This window comes from Cupressus sempervirens, chromosome 1, assembly GCF_028749045.1.
Source record: "Cupressus sempervirens isolate cs-2001-9-10 chromosome 1, ASM2874904v1, whole genome shotgun sequence".
Lineage (NCBI taxonomy): Eukaryota > Viridiplantae > Streptophyta > Pinopsida > Cupressales > Cupressaceae > Cupressus > Cupressus sempervirens.
The window spans coordinates 22,318,527-22,333,891 of NC_143118.1; the positions used below are offsets into that span (position 1 = coordinate 22,318,527).

Sequence of the window (15,365 nt, forward strand, 5' to 3'; positions counted from 1 at the left end):
ATGCTCCGAGATAGAAGTGTGGTCACAGCTCTGCCTATGACTGCACTACACAACAATGAAAATCCGGAATACTCTAGTCTTGACTCTATTCTATGTCAAAGGAACCACATGCAGGTTTGGAACTGATTGAAGTGCTGAAAGGAAAGATATTTCACTATGCAACAATTACTAATAGACTTGACAGAACATATGAATCAAGAAAACAGAAAGGAACTATTCACTACAAGGCAAATAGATGCACTAGAGAGCAGAATGGTAAGAATAGGTAAGAAAATGACAAGTTTTATTAATGGAAGGCAAAGTTGCAGTTACAATAACAGTGCACAAGGCTGCTGTCATGAACCAGAGAAGAATAGAGAAGAACTCAGAAAAAGTATTTACAACTTGTCTTTATAGAGCAGGCATAACTCGGATCTAAACTATGGAGTTCAAACCCCAACCTAAGTGGAGTTGAATTGCAGAGAGCAATAAATGAATATCAGAGTAAAATCTGATCTTAAAATCAGCTTGCTGTAGTGAAGTGACAAGAAGGGCAAAACAAATGCACCCAGCCGTAAGAAATCAAATCCCATGAGATTTGATCATTACATTCAATAAAGAGGCATGGAGATGCAAAGGTGTTGTGCAAACAAGGCCTAAGAATGTAGTTTAGCATTAAAGAACAATCCTTGTAATGTGTCATGGCCGCAACAAATGAATTCACAGCACTATTAGAAAACGCGTGATGGGATAACATGCACTGTTAACCTGCAGCAAAATTGTAGAGTTAACCCGCGTGGAATAAATCTGATTTGCCCCAAAAAAGATGAATCCTCGATGTAGATCTTCATTCTGAAATAGACGGCCCAAATGCTGCAAGAAATCTCCTCAACAAGTGAATAAAACCCAACTGTAGATCAAGATCTTCATAACAAATGGATGGCTGAGATGCATACATAAATTTTAAAAGATGCGTCCAGATCTAAGGCAGCTATGCAAAAATACAAAAACCATTGGATCAAAAGCAACCCAACATAAGAAGAATTTGCCATGTGGCATGAATCAGTTGGTCAACACATTCCCAATTGCACGGTGGAGGAGGCAGCATGCGATTTCATGAAAGCAAAAGGGTAAGCCTTCCGAAATAGCAAATTTCGTTATTTTGGAAAGAGGAGCAAAGTCATTCTCTAAAATGGCGAAAATGGTTAACCCTGATAGAAAACGTGTGTTAACCCGCAACTTGACAAATGAGACGACCTAGTTCACTAGGTCAAAGAACACACTGAACTAGCTCGATTGATGAAGGAACCGAGTCAATTTGGTTCATGAAGAGACCGAGTTAACACAAAATGTTAACCCCAACCTAATTATGTGTTAACCCACAAAAAGAAAATAGTCCATTGAAGATATCCCTGATCGGTTATTGATGGTGGGTTGAATGGGAGGCAAAAATGGCTAACACTTATGTTAACTCTCCCGTGAACATAATTTTCACCTTTAATGAAAAGATTTAATCTCTTAATAGATATTAAAAATTGCTAATCTGGGTGAATATAGTTTCACTTGAGATCGCAAATATATATCCAGGTTTCCTGTCCAGTGAATTTCACCTTTCAGAACTTTGTGTAAATATTTTCAATTGAGTAGCAATACTCACTTGGCATATTGTTGGGCCTAGAGAGAACTATAATTTTTTAATTCTCAATACCATACTTCATGCAAAATGTTGCCTTTAATCCCCTTTACTTCTGGAAATGGATATAATTTTTAATTTTTTGATGTACCTTTGCCATTCAAGGGTAAATTTAGGAAAGTTGAACCCACTTTGTGTAAAGTTTCTGCTAATTCTTTGTTCTTTCAATCAAACTATTAGTTCAGTCTTGAATTGCTGAGAATGGTCTTCTAAATATTATGAATATTCAAATTGTTGAGGAATTTAACACTTATCTTAAATGTAGATCCAATACTCTACAATCGATCTTGATTGAATTAGAATATCTCTGATTTAGAATTCGTTGGATGTAAAATGCTTAGAGGAGCAGAGTGATGTAATTGTGTGTCCTATAAATTTCATTTACAACCTGCTATATATCCTTTCTAAAGGGTATGTCCCTTAGAGGGACATAACCCTTCCTAAATGAGCACTAATCAAACTCCTTCCTAGTCTGCGATTCATGAAGGTATAATTAATAGCACTTAACAAACTAATTGTTAGTTTGGTTAAACATTATAATCTTGTTTCCTAAGAAGTCGCTGGCCCTTAGAGTCATATATAAAATGCTAATTTAGAGATATATTATACTAAGAAGAACATTTATGGTCTGTACTATCAAACCTGTAGGTGATCAGGTTAACATTATTAACACTCCCTCTTAAACTGATAATCCTATAGAGAGATATTATATCTAGCAACACCAATATAGAAGAATTAATACTCTCTATCTGTTTGATTCTTCTTAGTATATGGTATCATAGAACACATGATACAAAGTCATATTACTAAACCTGTGGTATGACAAATCACTACTACTAGTGATATTATACAGGATAAATCTGAAGAGTAATCTCTTCGTTTATCCAAATTGTGATTTCATAGAAACTAGTATCACAACAATATCCAGAGTTTAAGATCTATCAAAAAATAGGATAACCTCAGAGAAGAATAAAATTCTCCCTTTATCCAATTTGTGACTCATAAACATAGCAATGTCTACATCACAATATGATCTTGAACTCATCTAGATCTTACAGTAGAACTCTTATGTTTAACACATTATCTAAGAGATAGTCATCTCTCATAATGTTTTGTACAAGTGTCCATTATTTTTCAGAGATCATCACCTCTTAAAATAATGAATACAAATGGTGGAGCCATAACAGTCGATAGCTTGACAAAAATAAAATTATTTTATTAATAATCAAAAGAGTACAAATGGATTACAACTCAACCATACCAAGTCTCCTCTCGAAATGTTCTATCTTTACTCTAGATAGAGGTTTGGTGAGTATGTTTGCTGTCTGATTTGCAGTACAAATGTATTCCAATTTTACAGAATTCCTGTCTATCATATCTCTTACATAATGGTAAGAAATTTCAATATGTTAAACCTGTCATGGAAAACTGGATTCACTAAGAGTTTGATGGAACTCTGATTATCACAATGAATAATCGTAGGATTCATGGCTTGCCCAAGTAAATTAATAATCCTACAAGTAACTTCCTCAGCTAGACTGCTTCATGAGAGGCCATTGCTGTTGCAATGTATTCTGCTTCTATGGAGCTCTGAGCAACTAAAGACTGCTTTTTGCATATCCAAGATATTAGAGTTGATCCTAAATTGAAACAGCATCTTGAAGTGCTTTTCCCATCTTTAACACTTCCACCCCAATCTGAATCGGTGAATCCATGCAAATCTAAAGCAACTTTCTCATATTTGAGTCCAAAATTAAGGGTGCCTTGTAAGTATCTCATAGTGTGTTTAATCGCAACTAGGTGAATCTCCTTTGGTTCACACATAAACTGATTTAAGGCATTAACTGCATAGCAAATATCTGGTCTTGTATTTACGAAGTACATAAGTGATCCAATCATCTGTATGTAGAGAGTAGAATCTATGGAAGGTGATTCTGCTGCTGCTTCTTTAAGTTTATGTAAATTAGTCTCCATTGCAGAAGACATAGACTTGCAATTCCACATTCTAAATCTGTTCAAAATGTCTGATGTGTACTTCCCTTGATTAAGTATGATACTGTCAGAATATTGTCGTACTTCTAATCCTAGGAAGTAATGGAGAAGCCCCAAGTCTTTCATCTCGAATTCTCTAGTTAGATCTTTCTTGCATTGATCTATAAGATGATCATCACCTTGATTAATAAATCATCAACATACAATATCAGAATTACCATATCATTTTTATCTCTTTTATAATACAAGTTTGAATCGGCTTCATTCTTGGAGAATCCTAAGCCGGTTAGATATTTATCAATTATTTCATACCAGGCTCTGGGAGCTTGTTTAAGCCCATAAAGAGCTTTCTTGAGCTTGCAAACAAAAGCGTTAGGATCATGAGTTTCAAATCCTTCCGGTTGCTCTAGATAGACTTCTTCTTAAATCTTTCCATTTAGGAATGTTGTTTTTACATCCATCTGATGTACCTTCCATCCCTTTGATGCGGCAATTGCTAAGACTGCTCTTACGGAGGTATATTTGGCAATAGGAGCAAAGGTTTCTTCATAATCAATCCCTTCTTTCTGAGAAAATCCTCTGGCTACAAATATGACTTTATACTTCTCAATACTACTGTCAACAACATGCTTTATTCTAAATATCCACTTAGAAGAAACAACAGGTTTTCCTTTAGGTCTTGGAACAATTTCCCAAACATCATTTTTTATGATAGATTGGTATTCTTCTGTCATAGCTTCTTTCCAAGCTATCTGTTTAATAGCATCACAGGGATTGGTTGGCTTTGTTTTGGATAAGTCACTCATGTTAGCTGTATAACCAGAGAATCTTTTAGGTCTTTTGCTTTCTCTGACTGTTTCGGAAGGTGCAACAAAGTCTTGGGCTGCTTCAATTGTTTTAATGGCCCAAAGTGGTCTTTTCTTTGAATTTTCTTTAAGGTTCATATTTTGAATTTCATCTTTGATTTCTTCTAAGTTCTCCCTCTGGGACCCAAAGTCACTATTTCTTTCAAAAATAGATAAAGAAGAAGGTTCATTAGAACTTATGACTCTTTTGAATGCAAGATCTTCGTCAAAGATTACATCTCTGCTAAGTTCAATAGTTTTTTGTCCAGGTATGAAAATCCTATATGCTTTAGAAGTTTCACTATACCCTACAAAAATACCTTTCCTCCCAGAGGGTTCTAACTTGGTTCTATTTTCTTTTGGAATATGGATATATACAGGACGTCCAAAAATTCTAAGAGGACTTATATTGGGTTTTACTTTAGTAAATACTTTTTCAGGGATTTTATCTTAAAGATAGGAGTGAGGGCTTCTGTTTTGCAGTACAAGAGGCTTCTGCCCAAAGATAGTATTCTAGATTTTGGTCAAAAATCATAGCCCTAGCAGCTTCTATAATTGTCCTATTCTTTCTTTCTGCTATCCTGTTTTGCTCTGGGTTATAAGGAACAATGTACTCCCTCTTAATTCCTGATTCGTTACAAAACTTTTAAACAAGTCTGAGGTATATTCTCCTCTGTTATCAGTTCTAAGGGTTTTAATTTTATGTCCTGAAATTTTTTTAGTTAATGCTTTGAATTCTTTAAATCTTTGTAGGATTTTTTCTAATTCCTTGCATTTTAAAAAGTAAATCCATGTTTTCCTAGAGAAGTCATATATGAACAAGATATAATACCAAAATTCTCCAAGAGAAGGAATAGACATAGGTCCATATAAATTGGAATGAATTAATTCTAGTACATTATTTGTTTTTCTAGTACTATCATGAAAGGGACTTCTGGTGCTTTTACCCAGAGCACGCCCTTTGCAAATACTAGGATGGTCTTTATTTAATTTGGGTAATCCAGTAACCATCTTCTCCATAGTTGATAAGCTTTTAAAATTTAGATGCCCTAATCTTCTGTGCCATATTTCATTTGTATCTATAGCTTCATGGACTAGGGCTTGAGTGGATTGACTAGATTCTGTATTTAATTCATACAAATATTCTTTTCTTTGACCAATTAACTTTGCTTTTTTGATAGAAGAGTTATTAGCCCAAGTTAATACTTTGCCATCTATGAATGCAACATTATGTCCATCATCTTCAAGTGCTGTAATTGAGATTAGGTTTCTTTTAATCCCTGGTACATAGAGTACACCTTTAAGAAGAAGAGTATTTCTTGATTTTAGTTTCAAAGTACAATTTCCAATTCCTTCAACGGGGTGTGCTGAGTTATCACCAATGTTAGCTTCACTATTAACCTTCTCTGATAAAAAATCTAGAGTTTCTTTGTATCTTGTTATATGTCTAGAAGATCCACTATCAATTACCCATGCTTTATTTGAAATTTCATTTGATAGAGAGGAATACAAAACACGGTTCTCAGGATCATTAGTATCTTCTTCTTTAGTGACATATGTACAATTTGCCTGTTGTTTGGAATTTTTAAGACAATTAGATCTATAGTGTCCAAATTTTTCGCATTTGAAACTCTTTATTTTAGATAGATCTTTCTTGGGCTTCACATTTTTTTGATTTCCCTTTTTCTTCTTGAAATGCTTCTTCTTGCCCTTATAAGAGTTTGTATTAAGAACGTAAAGTTCTTCATCTTCTACTTTTGGTTTCCCTCTTTTCTTTAGTTTTCTAGATTCCTCTTGAAGACAACTATTCTTGAGTTTGTTAAAGTCCAGAAGCTGATCTCTCGCACTTATTCTTTGTGCGAATGTCTCCCATGAATCTGGCAATCCATGTATAGCCATAAGTATTAATTTTGTGTCACTAATGATGGTTCCTATGCTTGATAGTTCATCTCTAATGCCGGCAACTCTTAGGAAATAAGAATTTATCGATTCTCCTTTCTTTATTTGAATGTGATTTAGTTGCCTTTTTAGTGCAAGAACCCTGGTTGCATTTTTTATTTCATATGCATTTTGTAATACGTTCATCATATCAAAGGCAGTTTGATGTTTTGTAAGCATAGGTACAATATCATTTTTAACTCCATCCAAAATGATTTGAATAGCTTTTCTATTTTCTTTTCTCCATGTAGATTTGTGAGGTTCAACTGGGGGTTGTTTGGATGCTCTGTCAACGAATTGTTTAACATTGTTCTCTTCAAGAATCATCAAGATTCTGAATTTCCAGGCTTCAAAGTGATCTTTTCCATCAAACTTGTCCTCAAGTCTGATTGTGTATGCCACTGAAGATAGGAGAAAGCTACTAAATATATATGAAGTTTGATAACTGAGTTTTGCAGAGCCCTAGAACCGATAACTTGGCTCTGATACCATGTAAAGTTTCTGCTAATTCTTTGTTCTTTGGATCAGACTATTAGTTCAGTCTTGAATTGCTGAGAATGGTCTTCTAAATATTATGAATATTCAGATTGTTGAGGAATTTAACACTTATCCTAAATGCAGATCCAGTACTCTACAATCGATCTTGATTGAATTAGAATATCTCTGATTTAGAATACGCTGGATGTAAAATGCTTGGAGGAGTAGACTGTTGTAACTGTGTGTCATATAAACTGCATTTACAACCTACTATATATCCTTTCTAAAGGATATGTCCCTTAGAGGGACATAACCTTTCCTAAATGAGCACTAATCAAACTCCTTCCTAGTCGGCGATTCATGAAGATATAATTAATAGCACTTAACAAACTAATTGTTAGTTTGGTTAAACATTATAATCTTGTTTCCTAAGAAGTCTCTGGCCCTTAGAGTCCTATATAAAATGCTAATTTAGAGATATATTATATTGAGAAGAACATTTATGGTATGTACTATCAGACCTGTAGGTGATCAGGTTAACATTATTAACACTTCGGTTTGGAGTGTGATCATCTGGTGTGTGTGCACAAGACACATAAAGCCCCATGACTCTGGAAGCATCTTGCACACTGTACTGGTTGCATTTGTGCAAACTATGCTCCCCTGTGAAAATATCGGAAATGTGAAAGAAAATGGAAAAAGTTGAGCTTCTCTGCAATGAAAGTCATTACAGAACTCTATTGAAGATCAAGACCAGATTGAGTATTGAGATTTCCAGTATTTAGCATGTTTTCAATAACTTTGATAATACTCCCAGAAGGAGCCTTATCCATTGCCTTCTTTGCCTTATTTATATCTTGAAGAACAAACTCAAAACTTGTATCCTGCATCTCCCGCAGAAGTTGCGCCCTAACCTTGAATAACCATTCATGGAGCTTCTCCTTTACCAACTGTGTCGATTCCTATAATGGCATTATGTTTGAGATAGTGTATCTTAACCTGCGCAATTCCTCAGCACAAATTTCAACTTGAAGTTGTAACTGGTCTGGAGTATGTAGAGAAGAGGCAAGGAATTCAGGACATGATAGATATCCAAAGATTTTTCTTGAAATTTAGTGATATTCTGCTGGCTGCAAAGTACCCTATAAACTTGACTCCCTTTTGTACTACATCTTTCTATAAGTTCCTGAGCCTTCTTCAAAGAAGAATATAGTTCTTCAAATACCCTGACAACTGATCCCATCAAAGCTGTCTTTGAGTCCTTAACATCATCCAGCAGAGGCTTCAAAAGCTTCAATCGTTCAACCAGACATTGGCAATTTGTATGATCTGCCCCAGTCTTTCCATTCAGCGTCACAATTTCATGAATTTCTTGATAAATGTCAGCAAATAAAACATGTAGAGTATCCATAGGCCTTACACTGTCACCTTGTACATAATGACGATCTGCAATGTTTTGAGCAGAAGGAAATCATAGCATTGCCATGTCATAAAGACCACAGTCTCTGAAAAACAGCATCCCCCTGGGCTTCAAAATCAATAAGCATTCTTTTATGACATGTGACATTCTCTTCAAAGGTACTGAAGACACAGTGAATATCTGTCACTGTGTCACGAAGTCCAATCCACCGGTGCAGTATAGCCAACTGGGAAATGTTCCAATAGAGAAGTCACAACAGAATGGTTTGATGATGTGCTTCAGACATTCCAATTGCAGCAACCACCATTTCTTGAGCTCTCTCTAGAGTAACCATGATACAGTCACATGCATAGACAATTCAACCACTATTTTGCCTCATAATCCTCTGTTTTTGCAACTTCGGAGATTGACCGTAAGAGCTGGAGCTCGGCATTGGAGTTGCATGCATTTTTTTTGAACTTAAGAAAGAGCCCGATCCTCTGCTTATCTCAGCTATTCCAAAGCCTTTATAAACTGCCGGGAGAAAATATAACTTTGGGCGTTCTTGTCGAGCTTTTCTTTGAAACTCACTAGCCACCCAATAATATCTACATCATAAATTAACCAAGGATTATAAGAAATAAGTGTTTCTCCTACTTCCCAATGTTCTTTGCATAGTCGATCATAGGGCTATTCATAATGGACTCCAACATTTGTCAATTAAATGCCATAAAATTTGTCCATTGCATCATATTTATGGATCTCATTTTTAGTTGTGATTCTAGAATAATTTTGCTAAAACAGTGACCTTGAAACAAATCAAGCATGGGGTAAATATAATGCCCATCACGCTGCCCATTTTGTGAATCGGTAACTTGATCACGAATTCTGCCAACAATGGATCAAAGATGTATTATGAATCCAATATTCAAAACAATGCAAATAGCCCAATCACGCCTGTATAACAGTTATAACCATACAAGAGGTCACGATTTCTGATCATCTATGGGAATGTATGAGTATCCACTCAAAGTAAGCAAGAATGGTTTACAATATCAATTGGCTAATTTTTGTTATTGGACGTTCATTTGATGGGAAGTGGGAATGTGTGCCGATATTCTATTGCTTCTAATGTATAATTAATAATGAAGATTCCAATAAGCTTAATCTACCATTCCATCATGGAGGGGAGTGTACATATAGGGATTGTAAGTAGTATAAGATCCATTTGAGAGTGGTAACCCTGAGTGGGGCAGGGAGGTTGAATGATGGCTGTCACTTTCTCGCTCTTGGGCTTGATGGATAGGTTCCATGTGCCCTGTACGATCTCCCATGGTGCTTCATAATGAGGATGGGTTCTTTGAAAAAGCCTTAAGGAAATCTCGTGTACATTAGGATTATATAATAATGATTAGAATTTTCTTTGGAACATTGTTGAAGTATGTGTTTGTTTAGCTATTGATAACTAACTTGGTGCAGGCCTTAAACCAAGGTATTAATCCAGACCTCGTTTGGGGGTCCTAGTGAAAATTAAGTGAAGTTCTAATAGGGAACATTATGCTCTCCATCTCCCTCTCTATCTCCCTTTTCCCCTTCTCTCTTTCTATCTCTCTCTCTACATCTATCTATTTGTCTCTCTTTTCCTCTCTCGCTCTATCTGCATCTACTTCTAGACATGTCTTAGTCTCTTTGCCCATTCATCTCTCCTCTCATCTCTCTCTCCCTCTCTAGCTTCCTCTTCCTCAACCTCTGTATCTCTCTCTCTCTCTCATGGACATCAAAAACGTATGTCAAAAATAGACCAAAATTTTCCCCATTTCACCTTCCACTCCTCTTTGGCGTACCCATCACACACCAATAGCAATTACTGGTTAGTACCAATGCCAAAAAAAAAAAAGGGCAGAGATCACTGGGATCGAACAACCTTAAGACATTTTCACTGCCTAACTCTGATGTGAGATGGCAATACATACCAAATTGTCTCAAAAAACAGGATAATTTTTTTCCATGTTGTGCATTGTGGTGCTAGAAATCAACTCATGCATCTCAGACAAGACATAGAACTGCTTGTACCAAATTAAGTAGTCTATCATTAATTTGCAAACATTTCACCGTCAAACCATTTTTTTTTGTAGAATCTTTTGGAAGTTTTATGCTACACTGACAATTTTACCATAAAATTTGTAATTCTGAAAACACTGCGGTTGAGTTCAATATTTCCTGAGCTCTTTAATACGTGTCTACTAATTACACAGATGCTGAAATCAATACACATTAAGGTTGAGTTTATCCTGTTAAACATTTGTAAGTATTACTGTACAGAAGCTTCATTTTAACCAATGATAGAAATGCTTGCAATTGCCTTGTGCATCTGCACAAAGGTTCAATTAATGTTCTGCATTCAGCTACCGTGTCTGATTTTGAAGATAAGTTTCTATCAGATTATATGCTGGAAAGAATTGTTGCTGGCTTTTAACCAAGGTTGCTGACTGATTTGTGGGTCAATTCAATAGAAATAAAAATAAAATTTAATAACTAAATAAAGAAATACTAACACAGATCAATAAAATATTAAAAGTAACACTACAAGAAATTTGAAACGGCAAAGAGGTCAAAGGATTTCAGATCTAGAAATAAGGCCTAAAAACCACCCTTCCATTGACGGACATATACTCCTCTGTTACGCATTACTATTTTGTGTTTCAGTTTTACTGCACGAAACTTCTTCTTATGCTTAAATTGCTTTAATGTGTGCCATTCTTCCTGGCTGGTTACTGTTCACTAATTCATTGTCCTTAAGTTGTTGCACTGTTTCGAAAGGAGAGTTTAATCATGTCTTACAGACTCAAATAATAAGCTTAAAAAGGCGAACCTTGAGACATGCATTCATTCATGTTGTGACTTATGGCAAAGAGGATACATAATTCTCTGCGAAGTTCTGCATACAATATATAAGTGTTTTTATTAGGGTTCTAGGTTACTTCCAATAGTTTCATGCTTCCCAATCGCTTTATATGATTCTACCTTTATATGCTAATTTAACCACATTTCTATTGGGACATCTTTCATTGCAACTTGTTTTTTGTAATTAGTGCAAGGGAGTAGTACTCATGGCTGTGCAAAGTTTTGGGATGGAAGATTGTCACAAAGTGTTAAGTGAATGCCGCCTTTGTCAAGGCTCTTTAAGAAATGATGTTGGGGTGATATTAGAGTGGATGCAAAACTCCATTAATGGGTCTTAAATATATCTTTATATATGTATTACTGATACTCTAAGATGTATGTGGGCATGTTTTGGAAGAGGGTAGCCAGCTCATCTCACATGTTAATTTTGTAGTAGAATTTATAGGTAGTCTAAGGCCATCACTCTATTATCAAATTTATATTCTGTTCTCCTTTTTTTCTTAATGTTGAGTATATTTTGTTGTTACAATACTTGGAGGATTCCACTCCAGTATTGCGTTTGGTCTATCATTTTGTACATTTTTTAGATATATCATATCTATTTATCATTGAATATTTTGCTTAAATAGAAACTGTAAGATCGTAATTCCAATGCAGCATTCACCTGAGTTTTTGGTTCTGCAGCTTTTTGTATCCATTCCTCTAAAATTGCCTGCACCAGACCCTGCATGGAATTATCCGAACTCTGTACATTTCAAGCTTTGGCATTATCGGTGGTCACAAGCATAATTATGACTGATTTTTTTGATTTATCTATGCTCATCGTACCTACTTAAATGCTTACCTTGTTATAAAAGACTGCATTGCACTATTGTTAATTAGTTCATGGCTTGATTTTTTTGGTGATACTATATCCAATACATTTAACAAGTTAATACATATCCAAACTAAATGTACTGGATATGGTGTTACATGTCTTTGGGAAAGGGAGGGCTCTGGTTTCAATAAATCCTATTTGCTCCTATACTTTTGCTTCCTTGCTTGTTGATTTATAGCTACAAACCAATGCTAAATGTACAATTTTTCACATTCATCTGCATATCTTTTCATTTTGAATTCTGTACGGATTCCTTCATATATTACAATTCAAGTTGTTTTATCAATCATTAAAATCAACAGTTAGAGCAAGCACTAATTATCTAATTGGAAATTTCTTAAACAGGAGCCTCGGTTAGGTAGATGGGGTCGCATTCAAGCTGCTCACAACAGTGTTGCTTTGTACCCTATAGATATTTCATGATGAGCATGAGGAGAAAATTGGAATTATCGTATCATATCTTTGTTGCTTCTCTCAGTGATATGCCTGGTATGTACATTAGTGTATAGGAGAACTTGGTGCATGTTTTGGGAAATCCTTTATAGCAACACATTCTCCTGATTTATCAATGTTTGATTTATGTCTAAGGTTGTCTGCCGCATTTCAAGTTTCAAGCACCAAGATCGTTCTGACCCCTAACTGTGGCCGACCAGAATATTTTATTCGGGAATATATCAAATGTATTTTTAGGAAGTTGGCTTGGCATGAGACGTAGTGCAGAGAGAATTTTCTAATTTTGTCCTCTCAATCTATGCATTCTTTTATTTGTTGTAAAGCCAATGTAATTTTGTAGTAGATATGAAAAAAATTGCTTAATGATTTAATCTTTTTAATACACCTCTAGAAGTTTCCTTCTTGAGGTCAATTTTGAGAAACCTGAATCTACATCAGGTGCCATGCAAATTCGCCAGATTTTATCAAATTTTAGGCTATATCTAAATGGGCCTCACAAAATAATTTTACATAGAAGGTGAATTGTATGGCCTATCAGTGCATGTCTCATTATTTAGTGGAGTTGGATTCTACTGAACATTATGTATTTTGGCATTTCTCATATTTAACTTTTCTGTAATACAGAAAATGTGCTCGATCTTTACTTGTATCATAAAGAATTATGTCATCAAATTGTCAAACAAGGTGACTGACACATGAGGTTGGTAGTACAAAATTACATTAAAGTCGCAAAAAATTAAAGAATGGATTTCACAACATAAAAATGCAATGTGCTGTAACATATAACTCACGAAACCATAATCAGGAGCTGGTGATAAATTGAATGGCTGTATGTTACTGCATGTGTGGCACCTTTTATGCTGAAATCAATCGTTGTATTATTTTTGGCATTTTAACGTTATGGTGTTATATAATGTGTAATGTAGATCAAAGTTAAATATGTAGTTCTTTGTCAGCTGAAGACCACATTGGACTGCACGGATGGCATCCTTTTCAAGTTTAAATCAATTGGTGTCAATTTTCATTGTAACTATATGTTTTATACTTTTTGCAATTTAGATTAATGTTAAATTTGGAGTTCAAGTGCAGTAAAATAAGCAATGGGCACTGTATGGCACACATGCAAGGAGTTACAATTCACCGTGGCTATTAGAGAATACAATGAGTGCCGGTCACGACAATAACCAATAGTATTCCACATTACACAAAGAAGCGAAGTTCCACTCAGTGGTAGAGAACTGCACATATCAGAATATTGCATGTGGGGTGAACTTTATGATTTTACATTTTGAGCTTATTTGCATGCTATTTCCATAGCTATACATTTGAAGATTGGCAACATTAGTTGGCTTTTGATTTGCATGCTTTTATGCAAAGTCTTGTTGAGTCTATTGGTGCAAAAATAGTGACAATCACTTAAAATCATTGTTGTTGATGCGTAAGGGCATGACATAATTTGCTTCATCAAATTGTAAATGATGACACGCACACACAAAAACTAGGCAAGGTTAGTTTCTCCATTCATCAAACCTTGAGATGAATAGATTTAAAGGCCTGGAGCAAAGATGAAGGATGCCAATAATCCAAATTGTTTGCCCTAGGATGATGAAATAATGTTAATATCATATTCTTTGAATGATACAGAAAGTGAAAAATGAATTGATACTTTGCCAATTGTGGATGGTAGAGAACTTGTGCTCTTGTAAGAGGTCAAAAGTTCAAATCTGTAGTGGGGAGGGGTTGTACACCTTATATTAAAAGCATTAATATAAGCACAATAAGAATAGCAATCGACCAAAGAGTACTATCCTAGGGTGATGAAATAATGTTTTTGATTAACTAAAACAGGGTTTGAAGGGATCTTGAAACCTTGTACAAGCCTAAAGTTTTCAATGAGTGCATAAACAAAAGGTACAATAAATAAATGTAGAACTAGTCACCCCCCAATCTAAGGGTAACCATGGTGACAAAAAGCCAGTCACCAGCCAAAAGAGAAGATCCAGCTAGGAGGCAGGGCCAGATACATCACGATTTGACCTTTGATTTAGAGCCTCCCTTGCATGATCGAAGATTCATTTTTAAGGAGCAGATGGCCTAGTTTTCTTTCTTTTTACTGCATTCCAACTATCCTCCACCTTAGTTGCTTCAGCAATCCGATCTCCAGAAGAAACAGAACAATGGAACCCAAGAGAATTCAAGAAAACAACAATCTCCCTAGAAGAACCCAAAGCCAGTTGGCCCCCCACTGAAACAGGAGGAAAGTCCAGAACAAGGGCGGGGCCAAGAGAAGGAACAGGGTCCTGGCGCCCAATAGGACCACGAGGAACAACAAACTCCTTCACTGAAGAATCATCTGCAAGGGAGACATTCGTAGACAAGGGTAGAACAGAGGAGGTCTCCAAAGAAGGGGCCACAAGAGAGCCATTTGAGACAACAGTCGTGGCAGCCACCAAAGAGTCCTAAGGAGAGTCACCATCCCCAACAGAGGGGGCTTTGAGGATAGTGTAATGATCATTCGACACATTCTTCCACCAAGGAGACTTCTTCTGTCTAGGTTTTTCAGAGGAGCAGCAAGGTGACCGGTCTTGTGGCACTTCCTGCATCGAAAAGGGATACCTTCGTAATCAAGACACTGGATCCAAGGTCCAATTAGAGAGGCCAAACAAATCTTCGCTGAGAGACCTTTGGAGATGTTGACCTCAACTAGGATCTGAGCATAAGTGGTGCTATACACATTGGAAGAAGCATAAGTGATGAAATAATGTTAATATCATATTCTTTGAATGTTAAAAAAAGCTAAAACAATGA

The 15,365-nt window shown here is 35.7% G+C and overlaps 1 pseudogene; it reads left to right on the forward strand.

Moving 5' to 3' along the window:
* Positions 1-12,939, forward strand: part of LOC149575969 (U3 snoRNP-associated protein-like EMB2271) — a 43,293-nt pseudogene extending 30,354 nt beyond the window's left edge.
* Positions 12,940-15,365: the final 2,426 nt, after the last annotated feature.